Here is a 22,861-nt window from a genome sequence, read left to right on the forward strand (position 1 = left end):
AGAGAACTAACTAGGGAACACATTAAAAAAAAAAGATTTCTAAAAGACCGATGGAGCCGTACGTCGCAAGGATCTTGGAAACAAGAAAACAATTTAAGTTTTTATAAATAAAACGGAACACTACTATTTATAAAATATAAGTTTGGTTAATGAATGAAAAAACTGAGTTCGAATTAAGTTTTAGAAATATTTTTGATACTAAACAAAATAATTTTCATTTCTGTATTTTACCACAAATAACTCATCTATACAACTACAACGTATCATTTATATTTTAATAACAACCAATAAAACACGATATTAATATCCTTTCTGCTTTATACTACTCACAATCCTCGTAACATTATAAATCAGTTTAATAAAAAATTATTAAAATTAAGGTAGAAAATGGGACTCGTTACCCCATCAAATTTAACGTCGTTTCGTATATAACTTCATTGAGATCAGCTTAAAAATGTTTAGGTATTTCCTTTTAATAAAAAAGATATTGTAAATAAACTGTTTTACTACTATAATATAAAAAATTACTTTTTATGAATTTGGAATAAAGGCTGTAAAGAAAGAAACAAATCAAAGAAAAAATAAATTATTTAAAAACTTTCAATCAACTGCCTACAACGCCATTAACATTAACTTCCTTATGACATTGAATTGCTGTTCAATAATAGAAATATTGTGAGTTACCTAACAACAATGACTACATTCTCATAAAAGAGCTCATGTTTATCCTTTAACTTAGAGTACTTTATTATTTCTGACGCACTAACAGATCTCCCGTGAATGATATTCTTTTTTATAGTTTTTTGAAAAATTATGTACGAAATTATTAACGGTAACCAACCGGGTTAGTCTACTGGTAAATACCTCTAATGGTACTCGTCATCGTAAATCAGCTGAAGTCGAAATTTTCAGGTTCTAATCCTAATAAAGGTAGCGGCTTTTATTCGGATTCGAATACACTAGATCGTGGGTACCGGCGCTGTTTGATGTTGTTTTTTTTTTTTAACCTCCGGATCCACCGTTAGGCATTCTTCAGAGGTTGAGATGAATGATTTGTAGCGTGTGTAAAAATGCCATGCCTGACCGGGAGTCGAACCCGGGACCTACGGATGAAAGGCCGAGACGCTACCACTCGCGCCACGGAGGCCCGGCGCTGTTTGATGGTTGGTTTTCAATAACTACACGTCTCAGGAATAGTCGGCCTGATTTTGTTCAAAACTAAACATTTACCGGTACAGTTACACAGTTACATTACACTGATAAATTACTAATGACTTCAATAAATTGTTGATGCGATTATAAATAAAGGTATCAAAATAAAAGTATATTATATATATATATATATATATATATATATATATATATATATGCAATATATATATGTATATATACAATAAATATCGTTAATAGTGACGTCTAAGGGACAAACGATTTTAGGTCATTATAACTGACAGTCACAATAACCGATGTTTAGGTAGCTTAGTGCTACTTTATATGTTAGTACTTTATATGGTATGTTAGTACTACTTTATATACCATCTCAACAGGTATTGTAATACAGTAGTAATAAAAATAATAATAATAATTTATTTCCACAATAAAATAATATAAAAAAAAAACAAAAATACGCAATAATATTTACAAATATGGTACAGTAAAAGAAGATAGAGAAAAACTGTAAAAATTTCTTTTTGTGCAAAAAGTCGGTTATTTTGATTTCTTTCGAACAAAAAGATAAGTCATAATAACCGATATGTCATTATAACCAATATTCATACTACACCAAACCAACTAAGAAACAAGTTTTGGCCACTATATCCGATATCACTATAAAAGATACTAACTGTAATATATATATATATACAAGGTGTCCCATATAAAACGCAACCCATCAATCACTCATCCATGAAATTTCAAAAGTCAAGCTTACTCCCTTACTCGTTACTGAAATGGACTCGTCCAACATCCGAACATCGCGGCGACGCAGTAGAACACTACCGATAGTAACAACAATGCAATCATCATAACGTTCAGTTTATTGCTAGAGACAAGAAGGTGTTTTCGCTAGATGAACGTCTTTTCATTGTTGAGTCGTACTTCAGTACGAAATCAGCAGTTACAGTGCAAGATTTTTTTCGCCATAAGTACCCGGATAAACCAGCTCCTAACAAAACATCAGTATTAAGGTTAGTTGAAAAATTTAGAGAGACCGGTTCTGTTAATAACAAGGAACACAAAAGATCTGCGTCAGTGTTGAATACAGATACAGTTGCTGAAATCAAAGACCGATTACTCGCCTCGCCAAATAAATCGATCAGACGTCTGTCTGCTGAAATTAATTTGTCTAAATCAACTGTTCGTCGGGCGACCGAACAATTACAGTTACGACCTTAACGCTTTCAAACGGCTCATCGACTTCTTGAGCCCGACAAAGAAAAACGGCTACAATATTGTCAACGGTTCCGTCGATTTCTGCGTGTGGAAATTAATGTTATGGATTCGTTATTTTTCACAGATGAAGCACGTTTTCATTTGGATGGCTGCGTAAACAGCCAAAACAGTAGAATTTGGAGCGCTGAAAATCCCCACGTTCATCACGAAAAACAATTACACCCGCAGAAGTTGGGCGTGTGGTGCGCGAAGAAAATAATCGGTTCTATTTTTGTCGAGTACACCATTAATGCAGAACGATATCAGGATATTTTATTTCAGTTCATTCCACTCTGGGAAGAGAAAGACAGACACTGCTGGCTAAAACATGACGGTGCGACATCGCACTACGCAGGTTCAACTTCTGATCTCGTTGAGGAATTCTTTGGTAATCGTGTTATCGGTCGAGGCTTGTGGCCACCAAGATCTCCAGATTTGACTGCGGCGGATTTTTTTCTACGGGGTTACCTCAAAGATAAAGCCTACAGCAACAAACCACGAACACTTGAACGATTGAAAGTCAATATTGAACGAGCTGTATTAAATATCCAGCCACAAACTTTGAAAAAAGTTGTAAGAAACGCTGTAAAAAGAATTGAAGCTTGTATTCAAGAAGATGGCGGCCACTTCCAACATTTACTCTAAATGTAAGGTAATTGATGGTAATAATAAAAATTACATTTACACATGCCTTTTTATTATTTCAATACCTACAAATATAAGGTTGGGTTGCGTTTTATATGAGACAACCGGTATATATATATATATCTCCAAATATTTTTCTTTGAGTGACTTTTTTAAAAAGAAATAATAAAACCATGAAGAAAGTAAAATATTTAATTTGGTACACAATATGATCTTATACAATAAAACGTCAACTCGGACATACTCGCTCCTTATTTATCTTTTATAACTGAGCTTAGATCTTTTTTTCCTTTTACAAGCTGCGTAGAAAGGATTGGCTACATTCTATTGTCACTTCCGTTATAAATGTAATTAATATAAAATTAAATCAAAAATCTGTTTATACTTTCTCTCTTTTTTCTCTAAAAATGTTTACATTAAATAGACCGTTAGTCAGTATGTGCTAAAGGTATAGTTGAATAATCAGTAATATTTTATTCCATTAATAAATAATATGTAACGTACCTCTCTGAAAAGGAAATAAAAATCACCGCATCATAAGTATGACAAAACATGTTAAATGTGTAATTATTCAGTAAACGTAATGTAAAATAAAAAAATTATGTGAAATTCAGTTAATAATAAAAAGAAAAATGTTAAATTATTTAAATGTTTTTAACATCGTAACCACCCAAAAAATAACCGTTACTTTTAATGAATGAGTCATATTTTTATCCATTGAATCGAGCAAGCACTTTAGTATTGTACTTACATTTTGGATAGTACATCATTGCCGCCCGGCAAAAACCCTAATGGGGCCTCGATCTTTGCACGTGCACCGACTAGGATCACGTGGCCGGAAGAACTAGGGGGAGAGGAATATACGGAAATCAGTAGGAGAAAAAGAGTGCAGAGAGCTTTCAAACCAACTTCGCTAGGACTATGCGTCACTTCCTGGAATAGGGTCGTGCTTTTGTATTCCCTTATCTTTCTTATTAAAGGACACCCTTTCTAATCGTCTAACCATGTGAAAAAGCAATATATATAACGTCTTCGTTGCAAGAATGTATTCAAATATGTGGTTATAGGTATTTATAGATGTAAATTTAATTCTCATAGATATTAACACATAAATGTAAAGATACAGATTGGTCTTTGGATAACCAACAGGGGTAAATCTGTAATGAAATCCTTAACGGCAGACTTCATCTTATAAAAAAACACTTATAAAAAAAGAAACTTACAAAGTTAAAATTGATTGTAGTAGTCCATTTTTTTATATACCCTACAATATTTCACTAAATATTTTAGATTAGGAGATTGGTTTTTGTAATTAAAAAAATAATAACAATAATTTCCTGATTTTTAAACATTTGAAAATAAGTAACACTAGAATGGATTCGTTTTAGTCTTTTTTATTTATACAATTTATTTCTAAATTAAATGAATTATTTAAAATACAATGTAAAAGCATCAACTATATTTATTCCTAAAAAAAGGCTTGATATTTTGCTTATAAATTTACTTCTCTTAATTATGAAATAAATGAGCCTTTTCATAAAGAATAATTCAACATTCTTGTGCGGATACAAGTATGGATTTATTTTCTGGAATTTAAAGATTGGTACAACGGATTTCGAAATAACATTTACCTAGGATCGAATACAGAAACTTATTTTTTTAAATCTGTAATAATATATTATTTATAAAGTGTAAGAGTTCAAAACTGTAAAAAGTCAGATAAATTTAAATAAACTTTCAATAATTAAATGAGTTAAAATAATTACCTAATTTCCTATCATAAAAAAACATAATTTTTTTTCAGTTATGTAATAATTATAAAAAAAAGAGAAAAACTTAAAAACTTTTTTCCACTAAAAGTTTAAACTAGATTATTTAACAGAGTTAAGGTAAAACCGGGAGAGAAAATCAAAGACGTTTTAACAATTCTTAATTTCTATCCATAAAAATCTTATAATTTTATTTACATATATTTTAAGAAAATAAAAATGTACTGGTATATAAAAAATTAATTGACATAACTAGTAACAAATGATGGAAATGGTATGTTAAAATTTCAAATAATCAATTACTTTCAGATAATTTAGATCCTTTTAGTCTTAGGATAAAAGAGAGCAATACTAATCAACATAACTTTTCTGACTTTATGGGATAATCTCCCTATCCTATCAAAAAGATTTTTCTGCAATTAAAATATATCGGCATTAATATAGATAACCAAATATATATTCTACGACACGTTTCAAATTTTAATGTTGACGAAGTTCAACGGTATGAATGAATAACTGAAATTCGTTACCCTCTCAACTTCCTTTTAAATATTCATCAAATTAATTATGTAATTAAGACTTTAACGTCTATAAACCAAAATCTAAACACTAATAATAACAAATGTTCTGCACAAAGGCAGGTTTTCACATGGTCATTATTCTGCTCGATTCTGTGCCATCCGTTTCATTTTATAGTAACTTTCTTCCCTTTTTATGTTGTTTATAATTTTCATTCGTCTCCGACCTCTTGCTTTCCTCCCCGTTACAAATCCTTCCAATGCCGCCACCAAAAGGCAGTCACATCTCAGCCAATGTCCCAACCAACTGCATTTTCTTCTTTTTATTATTTCAATAATCGGCCTCTGTTCTCCTACTCCACGAAGCACCTCCTCATTCCGAACTCTCTCCGTCCAGTTGTTCTTCTCCATCCTCCTCCAAACCCACATTTCAAAGGCCTTCAATATTTTCTCCTCTCCCTTCCTAATAGTCCATGGTTCTGTCTTATAAAGACCACACTAATAATTAACAATAAAATCACAATAGAATTAACAAAATCTGTAATTAATTAAAGTTTGAATATTTAAAATATTTGGGAGAATGGGTGCATTTAAAAAAATGCTGGTATCATTATTATAATTAGAAAGGCGGTAAGGCAAAAGATGAGAAAAACGTTTACCGTAATTTTCGTTGAGATGTTATACCCACCACCTCATCCCTTCCATGAATTTTTTTACAAATTTAATAAAACACATGCTCTATATGTAGAAGTCATCCTATAAATTTCAACTTTCAACTAAACCCGTATCTAAGATATTAAGTGATATAGGGGTCAATACACGCACACATGCGTGCACATGTACGCGCACACAAATACACACACATACAGAAAGAAAGAGAGCGAGAGAGAATTATTGTAAAAATTACTTCTTGTAAGCAATTTTTTTGCCAGATCTCGATGTTTCAGGTCCCCTGAATCAGAATATACTTCATATTGAAGAGTAATAATTCTCATGGAACAGAGGGAAAAATCGTTTATTACATAATGAAAATAATAGTTAGGAAATTTATGCGATGGAAAATGTTAAAAAAAATATTTTTAATCAGAAAGGTAGGGACAATACAATACTTGAATTTTTTCATCAATCTTTCATTCGTATAGCAATTCTTCAGATTGATTTATATATTACATTATTATACGGTTTTTGAAAGTTGTGTTTTTTTTTTAATAGAGCTTAGCATCCAGAAAGTTTATTACAGCCTAAAAAACTAAACCGTACTGATATATTGAAAATGATATAACATTTTGGAAAAATCTAGGAAAGAATTAGCTTTAGGATCGGTTGAGTGATCCGTGTAATTTTTTTTAAACACGCACAAATATGAAGCCCTGCAATCAGTATTTATGTAGTAAAGATATTTATATTTATGATTTTTCTTTTTGTTCTGACCACTATGGATCGAATTTCTTTTCCTTTTCCTAAATGGTTTCGTTCTTTTGCTCTGTTGTTGTCGCCTTTCTTCGTCCATCTATTCAGATTTATACCCTTCCCTTTCTTTCTCTATCGAAAGTTAGATTCTCAAATTGTTATACTAAATTTATCTTTGTCTTTACACAGATTCTTAAAAATGTTTAAAGGTTTTAGATCTGTTTCTATTTATTTATTAAATAATTTAAAGCATATTATATTTAAAACAGTATTGTTTTTTTTAATGATCATTGTTTGGAGATCCTAAAAATACTTACCTAATACTCGTAGGATAGATACTCACTGTATTCAATTTTGGCTAATTTTTTATAAAGATCTATTTTAATAAAAACAACAATAATAATTAAACACAAATTCCATCTTTTAATTTACCGAATAATTTATGAAGGATAGAACAGTGAAATGACCCTGTTTTATACTTTAAATGACTGGTTGAAAAAGTAAAATCTGAAATTGCAAATAAATTCTCTTAGTTAAAAATATTCTATTCTGATTGGTTGAAATGATTAACATTATTACTGAGCAAAGTATACGCGATGCTGAGTTGATGAAAATAATGTTATATTAAATCTGTAGAATGTAACATTCTATACGTTGAGTAATCAAGATTTTAAATAGATACCTACGGTAGAAAGTACAAGAAAAAATAACGATTTTGGTATTAAATTGAGATGAAAGCTTTATAATTAAACCATCGCATCTCACGTTTGTAATTACGTTTGCAATAATCTTTTCTTAAGTTTCACAGTGATGCAATTTTTATTTCGTAGCAATATTCTTCAACACGTCTGTAATTTCCTCTCGTTAGTTATACAACTTAAAATATAACAGAGGCTGCAAAATTAGACATCAAGATTCATCTATCTCCCCTTTGGTGTTATCTAGTGTCATATAAGGGTGCCTACATAACATCCCTTATCAAATTTATCTACTAGGGGAGTTGTACTCGACGCATTCTGGCGGCGTGAGTCACTCTGTTCCGCTGAAGGGCAAAACATTTGATTACTGATAGAAATCCTTGCACCTCATTAAACTCACTGTCATACTTGAAAAGTTACTACCGGAGGAAGGAAAGAAAATACGTATCATTGTTCCTTCGTGTTTTGCATTTTATTAATTTTTATATAAAATCTAAGAAAATGCCTAATGATACCCAATGTGATCCCTGTTAAGCTCAATCTCAATATAAAGTTATTTTGAGAGTAATAAAAGTTTAAAAAAGAGGCAAACATGCTATCCATTCAGAGGTGGTTGGATTTAAATACTTTTTTTGCTTGATGATATCGCCACATAAGCTTGAAGAGCCTACTGCGTGGGATATGGAAACGTAGCGAATGAAAAATGCCGTGCCTGACCGGGATTCGAACCAGGACCTCCGGATGAAAGGCTGAGACGCTACAACTCGCGCCACGGGAGCCGGCAATTTATAAGAATTAATATAAATTATACTACAGTTTGGTATGCCATGAAATACCATCAAATATAGTTTGAGTATTTAAAAATACTATCTACCTTATATTAAAAACGGAAGTTTTATCAGTAAATTATAATTACAAAAGCTATAAAAATATCGGTTGATAAATGATACACTTTAAGCTTATTTTAAACTAGATATTTTAGCTTTGTGTACTAAAGTAGGAAAAAATTCACTTGTTTTTTTTTTAAATTACAATATTTATTAACTTTTCTAGAGCGGGTACCCAAACAGAAAACAAATAATTAACCACTAATTTAGGACCAACTTCAATAAAGAAACTACGTTTTTTTTTTTTGCTTGATGGAAATTCACTACAGAAACTCGAAGCTTGTGCATAGTATTATGAAATGTAATTTATGTAGCGTGCATACCGGACCGGGATTCGAACCGGGGACACTCGGATGAAAGACCGAAACGCTACCACTCGCGCCACGAAGGCCGGCGCGATTTAATTTTTACGTATTTACTTTTAAGTTTATGAAAGTCAGATTTTTTTCAACTTTTTTTATTTTATATATTTTTTTATTATTTTCGTTTAAAGAAATAAATTCAATCAAAGTTTCCAATAAAAGAACCGAAAGACGAAAAATCTACACCTTAGAAAAAATACAAAAAAGCGCAGAAAAATTAAAATTAGATAATTAGTGCAACCGAAATTTAGCTACACAGCTTTGGAATACGCAATTGCTACTTTTTTTAAAATCTTAATACTTAAACATATATTTATCTAAAATTTCCCAACTAATATTTCTATAATTTTAAGTGAAACTTGGAATATCGAAATATATATATCTTTACAACCATATACTAAACAATAATCATTAAAATAAATAAAAGTTGTCTTTAAATCTTTTACAGATAATTTACATATTTTCGTTTAAAAGATCTTTTTCTGTGTTATTTTAGTCAACATAATTCTTTACATGTAACGGATTACAAGCAAACACCCAAAAACTGAATGAAAATGTTGTTTACTTCTAAAATGACAATACAAACAAATCCGATGACTTAGTATCAGTACTAAATTACATAGATGTATCCGATGAGGAAGTCAAAGGAAAAAGTTTTTTTTTTTATTTCTGTGAATGGTAACATTACAACCTAATAAAAAAAGAAGAAGAGTAAGTAATCTAACTGTTAAACAACCAAAAGAACACATGTTTCATGTCCAGCACCGTACAATAATATTAATACACTTGTCACATTTTACTGCGGTAATGTTCTTTTTAAAATTAAAATTTTAATCTATCCTTTAAATCTAATATATGTTAAATCTTGATAAGTCATATAATATAAATGAATCTAGTAGAGTTAGTTGTTTAATAATAACTATTTAAATAGCTGGAATTTTTAAATTCCTATGTATAAATTTATTTCTAATGTAAAAATTTGTTAATATTCCATGATATAATTGTCTGTTGAACAAGTTATAACACGGCAAAGGAGCTGTTCTTATTGTGTTGTTGTACACAAATTTTTATACACAAACATTTGTGTAATGGTACTAAAAATCAACTTACCACATTTTTTTAAGCTCAGAGGATAGAAACGTTGAGAAAAGTAAAAAAGGGATCAATTTCTGTTTTTTCGTATTTGCGCGCGCGCGTGTGTGTTGGCTATTTGGACTAATAATATGGAATTGGCTTAACAAAATTTATTAAAATTTGACATGGTAATACCGAAATATAGGATGTAATTGATGCTGTTAAGGTTTGAATCTGATATCTCAAAAAGGAGTAGGGGTCAATATAGGGGGGGGGGGGGTTGCTCGAATCGTTTGCCGAAAAACGTTAGCAATGCCGTTGATGCAAAAATTTTATGAAACCTTTTACTCTATTCATAAACTATTTTTAAAAGGATAAACTAAAATATAGATGATACCAGTATCTTCTTTAAAAGCCTCCCCATAACAGCCGGAAATCTCCCAATGCTTCAAACATCCATCCATGTAAAGTTTACTAATTTTATTTTGAACAAAATGACACCTCATTTGTAAAAATCCGTGGACAAACAATCGAGTTATTGCAGATAATTAACCCGGTAGTGCGCTTGTTCGCCATAATGAAAGCTGATAATTTTTTACCTTTTCTATTTCCTACACTAAATTTAATAAAAATTATTAAGAATAAATAACAATATTAAATTAATAAAAATTATTAGCTTGCAATACGGTGGGCAAGCGTACTGCCGGGTTAATTGTCTGCAATAGCTCGAAAAGTTTGTCCACGGATTTTTACAAATGAGGAGTCATTTTACCAACATAAAATGCTTAATACATTTTATAATAGGTAAAAATTTGATCAAACAAATAATAAAAAGGATATTAAAGATTAAAAAATTAAATTGGCCGCCATTTTTAAATTTTTGAAGGTGTTGTTTTCAAAAATGTTTATTTTGTATAATAAGACATTAGTCTTAGATTTGCCAAATTTAATTAAAGGAGGTTTACCCGTTCGTGAGAAATAATTTTTTTTTGTTGAAAATCACAAAATGGCGTCCAGAAGGAAAACAAAGCAAAATAGAACTTATTTCGATATGAACGTTTTTCCTTATTTGGGGTCCTGAATAAATACCTGAAGTTAGGCGAATACATCCCGAAACATTCCGTATGCATAATTTTATTTTCTCAAAGAAATATATTATTACAGAATTAAAATTTTGACATAATGCTGAATATTTTACAGTAAAAATCGGTGGCGTACGAATTTATCATGCATCAGTTCGTTTTTCCGATAGTCAAACGAGTTTAATTTATAGTAGACAAACGATTTTTACGAAGGGTTAATATAAATCTTTCTCTCAATATACGAGTACTTTCTCTTTTATCTTTCTTTATTAGTGGTATAACAAAGAGCGCGCTCGTACGTGTGCATATGTATCCTTATGTTGAATGCACTGTGTATGTATAGTCTTTATGTAGATCTTTGTGTGTATTAACATTAAAAGAACCCGGTTTATTTATTATACCGGCGTTTATTGTTTGATATAAAGAGAACACGTGTATTAATTGGTCCTCTACGGAAAAAATTAATAGCTTAAATTATAATTAATTATAAATTACTGTGATTTGATATATAATATAATTATATATCAGAAGAAAATAGTAATCAGCTTACCTCTGATCTAAACAATGCATTCTGAAGATAAAGGTGTGCGACGGCTGATATTGTTATTACTACTATATTAATAACATTTTTATATTATATAAAAACTATGATAAAATAAAAGGAACTAAGAGATTGTGTTTATATGCATACATATATAATCTTTTATTAAGGTAAACGAACATTTACTACTTTCTCTAGTTAAGAGTAAACCGTATTTGAGCGAAAAATATTTAATTTGTAAACCTTTATTCTCGCCACATAAGAAGCCTAACTTCCGTTTTCCATTGTAACAAATTGTTTCTTTTGTATTCCTAAAACGTACTAAATATGGGATAGATATGAAAAAATGGAGATTTTAATCGGTAAAAATACTTTTGTTTTAATGACTAACTGTACAGTAGTTAACCGAATCAAATAATGTATACTTTTAACAACTCTTTCAATCACTTTTGCGAATATTTTCGGTACACGAAACAAATTTATTTATAAAGTTTTACAAATTCATATTATAATTTTTTCAGCTTCTTTTCCAGTCATCTTGTTCTGCAATCATTTTGTTTTGCCATAAAAGCGATTCAAAATATTATGACTGATTTTTAAAAAGATTCCTTCACATTAAATAAATTTATTAAAATTATCAATTTTATATAATTTTTTAATCCCAACCATCTATATTTAAAAATTTCCATTTTTTTTTAATTACTTCTAAAGTTTACAGCAATTTTTTACACGCACTACTGTGTGTGAAGTAGTAATAAACAAATTTAAGAATGTTATTGAAGAAAAAACTAAATATAACAAATACGTAAGAAAACTTTTCAAATCGCCCACGGTAATATCTCTGTGTGTGTATATATATATGCGTGCGTGCCCGTATGTGTGTGTATGTATGTAATATGATGTGTGTATACACACATCCGGAGTCCGATACTACCGTGTGTCAGATGAGCAAAATCCCGATCTGTCAAGCTAATTTTAGTCATTTAAAAAACCAGTACAAGATCTATATATATTTCTATACCATCCGTAATATTCTTAATATTAAATTTATAAATTTAAAATTTGATCGTAAACTATTTCATAACAAAGTTACATGTCATACACCTGTAAGAATACTTCTTTTTATATACTTCGGGCTCACGTACAGTTTTCCCGTACGTTAATCATACGAGTCAGATACCGTAACGAAACAGTTATGGCGACCTGTATCAAACACCATTCCCGAAAATATATTATCCATTAATTTTTTCCGCTAACTCCCAAAAAATTCAGCCTTACAAATGACACCTTATATTTTAGTTTTAAAAATATTCCCTACGACCTTCATTTAAAAAAAGAATTGCAGTACGTTATGTCATGAAGTCAAAGCCCTTATTACTTATATCAAGAAGGACACCAAAAATTTAACACGATATTTTTACAGCCGTTCGATCGATTAATTCTTCTGCTGTTCTAAATTTAATTTTTACAATAATTAATGGTTTAGATGTTTATTTAACTAGTCATTTAGATTTTATAAAATATTTTTAATTTTTCCTAAACTTATTAATTAATCTTTATTAACCCTCAAATTTCATATAAGAAAAATCTTTTCAATTTATCAGAATAAGATTTAACCGTACTCAAAAGAATTGAAAATTTTATTTATATTTTAGACACAATTTTGTCAAAATAGATGTTTTCTTAATAACTCTATTAATTTTTTTAGTTTATAAAAAATCATTTAATTAATAAAAACTAAAGAAAGCAAATTCCTCTAAAACAATGTCCACTTATATGATAAACGATTTAGGACAAAAATAGAACAGTAAGAAATCTAAACGGTGGAAAACTTTTTTTAATCATTATTTCACGTCCCTGGCCTTAGTAAAGATTTTTTAAATCTTATTATGGAAGAGAGCAGTAAGGGGCTTTCAAATTACAGGCTGTTTATCAGGGGCATTAATATTTTCAAAAATAATTTAATTACCAAAAACTACTTAAATCAATTCTGCTTTTTGATAGTCATTAAGATTTCACTAAACCCTACTTTTCTTGGTAAAATTTGTTCCGCAAATTTTATAACAACAGATTAGAATTTAAATGACATTTTTGTTATTCTTACGCCAACCACGAAATGGTAGAAAAGAATTTTTATTTTTTTCAGATAAATATAATCTTTCTATATATTTTATTCATTTCTATTTCAATATATTTTTTTAATTAAGAATTTTTTAATATATATTTTTTACACTTTTGCATTGTGAACTGTGAAATTCATACTTCAGTTTTACAGCAAATAATTTATGATTTGCTGTACATCCAAAAAAAGTTTCTTAGAACAGTCTACTAATATTTTTACACGATCTGTTTTACGTAACTATTCTTAAAGCTATAAATTTATTTCCGAGACAAATAATTCGGGTTATAGAAGGCGTGTATCAGGTTTACTTTGGATAAATGTCGACAGCATCTTAAATAAAATAACAACATTATTATTATCATAGATAACGCTTTCACAAATAACCTCTTGTAAATTGACATAAATATATGTACGAGTAACGTGCATTCGAGTACATTTTTTATATGCGTGAATTCTCGATTGTACACACGATGTTTGTGCAGGCGTGTACGATAATACATAGCATTTGAGGTTCGTGGGACGAACTGACAGTGACGTGATCAGAACCGCTGTGAATCGTGACGACTTTCTCTCTGTGGTTATAGAATGAGTATAGTAACGATTGCGAAGCACGGCGTGGAGAACGCGACGGCGCTGCTCAGCGCAGTGGGCCACCTGGGTGATATAAATTAGTTGGCCGCTAAATATACATGAACACGTGTTCAACTGACACACGTGCTTCATGCCATGACGTCACAACTCATACTTAATTCTTCTTTACGTTAATTAAGCTTAACTTATTGCAGTAAACACTTTTAAATAGAAATAATATATCAGAGTGAATAATTTTTACGAATTATTTATAAAATTTTTGTTATTCGTTATTTTTTATTATTATTTTGTAACTTAAGATTCTGTAATAATGATGTAATTCAATTTTATAATTTAGTCTTTTTACAAAATAAAACGTACGTTGTGAAATCTAAGCAATTTAAAAAAAGGAAGAAAAATATTACGCCATACTAATTCATTAAATAAATAATAATTTTGAATGATTCAGAATTTTAATTAAACATATTTTTCATGATTACGATTATACAATCAGTAACCCTGATTATATACTAATCACTGATCGGTATAATCAGATTATATAAACATAAAAATAATTTTTAATGAATAAATTAAATCATAATTTACGGTTATAATTTAAACACAACTAGATTCTAAGACTATTACTTTTAACGAATCTCTCCATTATATAAAGAGGAAACGTTTGTTTTATATTTGCAAAAATCTCATAACCGCTAAACTAATCGCTACCATTTTAACAGTATTTGACAGTAAATTTTAACAGTAGCTTCATTAAGTAATACGGATCGTTATAAGTTATATTAAGATGAAAAATGATTTATTAAAACTAGTAAAAAATAAATAATACGTTACGATGCTGTACTTCTCATTCGGGCCGCTAGGTGGCGAGCCGCTCCCAATATATTTTTCAATAGAGATATTTTCAATTGATGGCTTTAATTTCAATAGAGTTCTTTTTGAGACTGATGACAACATATCGTGATTCATAATCAACGCCAACCAAAAACTACTGAAGATTTTTATACACTATCTTCTTACAATGTAAGTTCACTCTAAGAAAGAATTTTTTGAAATTCCGAGTTAAAAGGAATAAAATAGAGTAAAAATGAAATCTGTTTTTTTTTTTTTAATATCTCGGTAATAAGTGAAATTATCAACCTGATTTTTGGTGAGTGTAATCTTCATGTAAATAAACAAATTTCTAGATTTTTGAAATTCGACATTAAAGGCGGGTGAAGAAAGGTAAAACCAATTTAACAATGATTGCAAATTTTCCAAATTCCCACTATACTAAACGAGAGTAGATTTGGGCTTTCAAATTACTCTTAAGAAAAATATCTAAAAGCCATTTTCGGGTTTTTTTAATTTTGATTTTTTAAGGGGTGCGATGGTGCACGGCACAGCGGCTCAACGAACACAGCCACTGTTATTGCATGTGCGACGCGATTGGCTGTACCTGCCTTCGGTTACTTGACTAAAAAACATAAAATAAAAAGAATTGACCGGGATGGGAACCACAAATAACTATATAGTGCAGGAAAAGTTGCAACAAAGAGCTAGTTATAAATAAAAATCAATCAGAGAAATATATTAATTCAAAGTCAAGAAACACAATATTTTTTTTTTAATTTTTTTTTGTCTTCAGTCATTTGACTGGTTTGATGCAGCTCTCCAAGATTAACATTTAAAATTTAACATTCTATAGCACCAGATTTCAAGAGCTTCTAATCTTTTCTTCTCAGATACTCTGATCGCCCAAGTTTCACTTCCATATAAAGCGACACTCCAAACGTATACTTTCAAAAATCTTTTACTGACGTTTAAATTAATTTTTGATGTAAACAAATTATATTTCTGACCGAAGGCTCGTTTCGCCTGTGCTATTCGACATTTTATATCGCTCCTGCTTCGTCCAGGCTTTAGTAATTCTACTTCCCAAATAACAAAATTCTTCTACCTCCATAATCTTTTCTCTTCCTATTTTTTACATTCAGTGGTTCATTTTCGTTATTTCTACTACATTTTATTACTTTCGTTTTGTTCTTATTTATTTTCATGCGATATTTCTTGCGTAGAACTTCATACATGCTGATCATTTTCATTCTAAATCCTTTTTACTCCCAGCTAGAATTACTATATCATCAGAAAATCGTAGCATCTTTATCTTTTCACCTTGTACTGTTACTATGGATCTAAATTGTTCTTTAACATCACTAACTGTTAGTTCTATGTAAAAATTCAAAAGTAATGGGGATAGGGAATATCCTTGTCGGACTCCCTTTCTTATTACGGCTTCTTTCTTACGTTCCTCAATTATTACTTTTGCTGTTTGTTAATGTTAGCAATCGTTCTTCTGTCTCTGTATTTGAACCCTAATTTTTTATTCCCACATTTTATTCTAGTCTAAGTTATGGAATGTGCCTTTTCTTGGTCTATAAATGCCAAGAATGTTGATTTGTTTTTCTTTAATCTTCTTTCTACTATTAATCCGAGGCCTAAAATTGTTTCCCTTGTTCCTATACGTTACCTGAAACCAAATTGGTCTTCTCCTAACACTTCTTCCACTCTCCTCTCTCAATTCTTCTGTACAGAATTCTAGTTAAGATTTTTGATGAATGACTAGTTAAGCTTTTTTTTATATTACTAAGATTTAATTATACATCATAATGATTTGACAACGCAAAAAAAATATTTGAAAATTATGGATTCCTAACATATAAAAAAAATTTCTAGAATCTAAAAAGTTAACTTAATGAAGAAAATCAGATAGTTATTACAAAATTACAACATATAAACACTTTCAATATAATTTAGTAAGCAAAAAAACCTCATAGTTAAAGATAAAACTGTGCTGAAATTTTATAAAGAGAACCATTTTATGTCATATTATAAAACTTATTAAAAGAATAATAAGATAAAGCAAATAATACCTGAAAAAATCCACAAGAGCCGTTAAGATGACATTACTTTTCGATTTTCATGGCAAATGAACTACTTGTCGGTATCTTAAAAAATGAATCCATAAGCTGGAAAAAAACGCAAAGCATAAACAAAAACTAAAAGGTACGTTGTAAAAAATTTCACCAACTAGATATATATATATATATATATATATATATATATATATATACGATAAACATTAGTAAGTTATACAAAATTGAATTTAATTTTGTCTTTTGACTCTTCCTATTTATTACGAAGTAATCAAGAAGAATCGGGTAGTTAATAGTTTAATAGTTTTTTTGTTGTAAAGGAAGTTATTTAAGAAGAAATATGAACTATAAGCCTACCAGCTAAATCGAGGAATCTGCAAACTGTGTTTGGAATATTTCGTTGTTTCTTTGTTTACTAAAATTTAGTACGAGTTTAGTTGTAATTAATTTGTAATTAAGAACTAGATAAAAAAACTAAAAAATGTTCAGTACTTTTTATAATTCTCAAATCAACGAATTTTTTTACTAACTAGGTTTCAAAACCGATTTGAATACTAGATCGTGGATACCGGTGTTCTTTGGTGGTTGGGTTTCAATTAACCACACATCTCAGGAACGGTCGAACTGAGAATTTACAAGACTACACTTCATTTACACTCATACATATCATCCTCATTCATCCTCTGAAGAATTATCTAAGCGGTAGTTACCGGAGGCTAAACAGGAAAAAGAAAGGTTTCAAAACCGAGGATTGAGGAACTGAAGAACGGTTACTAAAGTATTTTCTTGAAAACTTTGTTTAATATCACATCGGATACTCTTTATAATTACATTTTGATAAACTAAACCAATAATTAAAAAATACCCATTATTTAATTATACAGAGTGTTTCACGAAGAATGTTTTTCAGGAAATGTTCTACTGGTGAAAAAAATGAAAAGAGTTCATATAAATATAGATCTAGAAACGCTTTGTTTTCGAGTTACGGCTAGGGAAAGATTTCGCCCGGATTTCAGTTCTTTAATAAAAAGAAGCCCTATTGTAATTTTTGGGACCAAAATTAAGAAGTAAAGTTGGTGGTTTCTTATGTAATTTGAGTTGGAAAATAGGATAAAATATGTACCAAAACTGCATCTCCAGTAGTTTTAGATATCCGACGTAAAACATAAAATTCGGTGTTGAAAGATAAGTTTTTTTTAGGTTTGTAGTACAATAGCTTTGTTAAATGACTAATAAATGCAAAGGATTTAGTAATAAAACTTGTAGAGAATTTAATTGTGAGGAAATGAATGTAAATACAGCCAATAAGTAAATAAAACATTTTATAAATCGGATTTTTATTGAAGCAAAATAAGCGATAAGTAGACGGAAAATCGTATTATTCTTTCTATAACTAATAAACATTATTCTTAATATAGCAAAACAAAAAAATAAAATTCATGAAATGATAAATGGTAACAGAACAAATCTAACAGTAATTGTTCGAAATTCCCTCCTTCACAATGTACACAGCACTCTGCCCGACGTAAAATATTTCCGATAGCTTCCTGTGTCACCTCAGGATCGTTTCGTATAAATTCAATATCATTTCGTATTTTAATAAAAAACTCTTCTTTAGTATTAACTTTTATTCGTATATTATCGATTTCATATGGCCCCAAATGAAGTAATCTAGTGGTGTTTTCAGGTGATCGTGGCGGCCAATCAATTGGGCCATCACGTCCAATCCAGTTAAAGAAATTAGCATTAAAGGGATTTTTATCTACTAATGAAAAATGTGGCGTTGTACCATCGTGCTGGAAACCTAGTGCTTTAATCTAGTTTGTAAATGTACATTCTTCAAAAGAGCCGGCAAATTATTTTTCAACAAATGAACGTATGCATCTCCTGTAAAGTTTTCATCGAAAAAAAATGTACTCAAAATTTTGTTATAAATAATGCCACACGAAATATTAATGTTGAAATTTATGTTAGAAATTACTTTCCTCAGTACCATTTGGATTGTCTTCACTTCATAAATGACTATTTTTAGAATTGAGGACTTCGTTTCCCGTAAAAATGGCTTCATCAATAAATAAAATTTAATTTACCTTATAAGCGTTGTCTAAATGCCCATGACAAGAGTTTAACCGCTGGAGGTATTCTTTTGGCCACAAATTTTAAACCTTCTGGAAGCGGAAAGGATAAAGAATTTTTTTCCGTGGGATGCACCACACTTTGTTTTTTGACAAACCAGTGCGGCATGAATCTCACCTCGTACTAGTGCCTAAATATGGTGAAGCATCACTCGATGATCATCATTAACAGGATGATTTACTTGGATTCAACAGAAAACGAACACGTTGTAAATAAACGTTTCGTTTGTAAATGCTGATATACCGATGAAAACGTTTTCGGGTTTGTAATCCACCTTCCAGGAAATCTCTCTTTGTATTCACGTCGAGCGGCTTCAGAATTTCCATTACAAAATCCATATAATCAAAAATTATAATTTAATATTTTCCATTTTTTTTCCATATTGACTATTTTTCAATTTTTATCTTTATAATACAAGCATTCCCCGTCGCGGCTTTACCCGCGCTGTAAGTGAATAGAACTTTAAAAATTGAAAATAGTTATTTGTTAATTATCTATGGGTTGTTGCTCTAAGAATTATCACTATTCACAACTTACCGGCTAAAATAAAAGATTTGTTCCCAAACTAGAATTTTTAATGAAATCAGGATGACATGGAAGCAGCTCTAAAACTACTTTGCTCCCAGAACAGCTAAGTGCAGGTGTTTCATCATTCCATTCTTTGGCACTGGAATGGTAACATGTTTTAATCATGTTACCTATATGAATAGCTTTCAAATTCAGGTACTCTATTTCAGGGCAATAATCAAAAGCTGATCTAAGAACTAACGTATTTATCGAAATTGAACACGATTTTGAGCCGAGCGTATAAGTTACTCGTCTTTGAAAACGCACGGCGAGATTCACGTTGTCTGCGACCCTAAATTCTAGTAACTCTCCAAGTTTTTCTTCCTATTTTTGACCTCGCCGACCTACACATTATGATAAAATTAATACCAAATTGAAAATCAAATCTATGCCAATTATTTGTTTATGGTTTACCTTGATGAAATATCTTTGTTCATTATATAAAAATCTACGGAGTTCTACTTTACTCGCGTGAGGATGAGTTCTCAAAGGTCGCCGGAGATTAGACAACCACATTAAATTTTTTAAAACACATAATAACCTAACACCTTATTTTCCCCCTTCTATGTATACATAGAAGTGAAAAATTGTTATTACAAAAAAATCAATAATTTGATATTTTTACAAGAAAAAAAAATTTCCAAAACTCTGGGCATGAAGAATGACTTGTTTATTTTATTTTGTATAATTTTTTGAGAAAAAATATACAAAACCAAATAAAATGAAAGAAATAAGAGGTATAATTTTTTTATTTAATATAAGTAAGAGGGTTATTTTTTTCAAGGTCCGATCGGTCGCGAAATAAAAACCGCGCAAAAATCGGATGAACCTTTGCGCATGTGTGTTGCGCAGCGTCTGTATATGGTCTTCAATCACGCCGCATCACTTCGTTTAGTTCTGAACACACAGCTAGCACGTAGACATGTTTACAACAATAGCATCTCTCGCCAAGTGTGAAGTGCGTGCGGTAGGTAATTCGATTTCTTCAGGCTGAGGGGTGTAATGCAGCTGAAATTCATCGACGAATAATTAATGTGTACGATAAAACTTCAACGAGTGACAGTAAAATGCGACAATGGTGCAGGAACTTTAAAGCAGGACGTACAGATGTTCATGATGCGCGGTCAGGCGGTCAGGGAAGGAAACGAGTGTCAACCGATTATCTCGTTGAGCGAGTGGATGAGGTAATTCGAGAAAATCACCGGTTCACAATTTCCGTATTGAGTGATTCGTTTCCTGAAATTTCAAGATCAGCTCTCGCTACACACAGTGAGAGAGATTTCAGTACCGCAAACTGTGTGCGAGATCGGTTTCCAAGATGCTGTCCGACCATCGCAAAACAATGAGAATGGACGCCTCCCTACGTTTCTCCAGCGCTACCACAATGAAGGAAAAGATTTTTTGAACAAAATTGTCACAGGGGACGAGACATGGGTCCATTTCGAAACAATCCCAACAGTGGATGCATTCTCATTCTCCCAGTAAGCCAAAGAAGTTCAAGCGAACCTACTCCAACTTCCTGTTGGAGAAGGCTACTGTGTTCTGGGACCGGACCGGAATGGAGTTCTCTTGGTGGAATTCATGGAACGTGGCACGACCATCACTGCAGCCTCATGCTGCGTGACTCTTCAACGTCTATGAAGGGCAATTCAGAATAAGCGGAGAGGAATGTTGTCATCAGGCATTGTCTTTCTCCATGACAATGTTCGGCCGCACGCTGTAGCTGAAACAAAGAAGCTCCTGCAGCGTTTTTGTTAGGAAGTGTTTGATCACCCACCACACAGCCCGGACTTGGCTCCATCCGATTTTCACCTCCTTGCTCACATGAAACGCTGGCAAGGGGGACAACATTTTGGCACAGACATCGAGCTGCAGAACAGCGTAGAAACATGGCTGAAAACACAGGCGGCTCCGTTCTATGACAAGGGTATTGGAAAGTTGGTACCACGCTACGACAAATGTCTAAATCGGAGTGGCGAATATGTAGAAAAATAGCATACCTATGTAATTACTTGTTAGAAATAAAAAAATTTTTATCTCACTGTGGTTTAAATTTCGAGACCGATCGGATCTTGAAAAAAAAAATAACCCTCGTATATGGATCTTTTCCACTATAGGACTGCACGGCTTAAAAGTTTTGATGGAAGTCATATATTAAAATAATTTGAATAGGGGAAGAAATTACGGAATTTATAATCCCAGAATTATTAAAATAATTAAATAATTTCTCAACAATAAAAAAAAATCAAATAAAAATAGATTAATTTTGTTTCTAGAGAAACGTAGTTAATAAATTATCATTTCTCTAAAAGGAGTAACAGATTATACACGTACAACTGCCTTTTTCACTGGAATGAATTTTAAGTTGATTTTACAGAGGGTACCTCCACTCCGATCCTGTTATTATGCCAAAAACACAACACAAACAAGTTAGGCAAAGTTGAGGGGAAGCGCATGCATCCCCTCAACTTAAACGTACGTTAGGACCGGGAAGGGTATCTCCCCAGGGGAGGGTTGGTAATGAAAATTTCGGCTTGTTCTCAAGATCCAGGGGAGTTCCCGATGGGGACCCCGGCCCCCATTGTGGGGAACCGCCATATTAGATTAGGTGACAGTAGGTCAGAATAGGTTAATGACAATGACACACACATGCCATTTTCATTAACATTTCCACAATGTACACCAACACAGGGTCGCGAGACGGGCGAGTATCGAACAAAAGTTACACTTATGTGGTAGAATACACTAACACACAAGTAGGAATTCACACGTAGGGGCTTGCCTGTCAAATGACGTAGATATCAAGTGTGTATTAGCAGGAAGGAGTGGACGTTCCCTCACAATAATATTAATTTATGTTTTGTTTCGAGAAACGAAAACCAAAAACACAACATTTTTAAAGAAAATAATAAATTTGCACTGATTTATTAATTGCATTTACAACAATAACTTTTAGAATAAGTGCTTCTCATTATATTATTAAAAAAAAAATAAGTAAAAATATATAAATGAAATAAATCTATAGTAAAATTACTAAGTAATTTTCACTAGATATAATAAAAAGCTGAACATAAAAAATTATCTCCATTTATTCAAATTGTTCTACTTATTACTATA

This window comes from Lycorma delicatula, chromosome 6 (assembly GCF_047948215.1).
Source record: "Lycorma delicatula isolate Av1 chromosome 6, ASM4794821v1, whole genome shotgun sequence".
Lineage (NCBI taxonomy): Eukaryota > Metazoa > Arthropoda > Insecta > Hemiptera > Fulgoridae > Lycorma > Lycorma delicatula.